The sequence below is a fragment of the Penaeus monodon genome, chromosome 23, assembly GCF_015228065.2.
Source record: "Penaeus monodon isolate SGIC_2016 chromosome 23, NSTDA_Pmon_1, whole genome shotgun sequence".
NCBI lineage: Eukaryota > Metazoa > Arthropoda > Malacostraca > Decapoda > Penaeidae > Penaeus > Penaeus monodon.
In genome coordinates this window covers 18,593,353-18,594,365 of record NC_051408.1, presented here as the reverse complement: position 1 = coordinate 18,594,365, position 1,013 = coordinate 18,593,353, and positions in this window count along the sequence as shown.

Sequence of the window (1,013 nt, the reverse complement as noted above, 5' to 3'; positions counted from 1 at the left end):
AGTTAAAAGGGATGGGATAGCCCTACAAGCTCAAAACTACTGAAAAATATTTCTATATTAAGAAGTCAGTGTTAAAATTTGTTGATTGTGCAAGAGATATAATCAGCAATTCGAACAATGATCTCACATTTGATCTCTCACAGTCCCATTAACCAATTGAGCATTACAACACAACTGAAACCTAACACACTTGCTAATCAGATCTCACAAACACACTGAGCTCTGTTTCACACTAAGCTGCATTCTTTACTCCAATGTTAAGTGTAAGTTGTTTCAAACCATTATCCTTATATCAAATATAAATGATTCCTTCTCATACATATAAATACAGGCAGGCTTGAACCACATAGAATTAAATGATATAAATAATAAAAAATGCAGCTAATACACACCACAACCTCTTGTGCTTAACGTCATTCCTCATTTACTCTTATCTAGCAAGTTTAATCTACAGGACAGCAATCTGCTCTCATCTTTTTTTTTTTTTTTAGCAAATAACAACAGTACAAATGTCATAATCAGCAGTACTTTGTGTGCAGTGAAGTTATTTAAAAATCTTTTTTTTTCAATTTTGTTTTTTACATAAATATTAACCTATCTTCCCAGCATCATTCCAGCCTCTTACATGTCAAATCTATGAGCAAAACTTTCTTTTCCTATGGGGCTGTGTTGCCAACTCATATTACTGAAGAAGTAAATGTACAAGTATATAAATACGATCCCACAGAAACTGGGACCCACCTTCTATAGACAGACTTGTAGTACTTTAATTACACTACTATTTACAATAATTCATAATCACAACATTTTTCAAGATTGGAAACCCAAAATATAACTATATGACAGGAAATAAATAATTAATGATAATAAACAGCAATAATACAAACAAAAGACAGTATATAAAAAAAAAAAAAAAAATGGAAGCTTGATCAATAAATCACCAGAAAATAAGTTGCCATCTTTCACTACTATTAGCTTTTCTTTTCACGTGACCCCATGATACAGCTCAACCG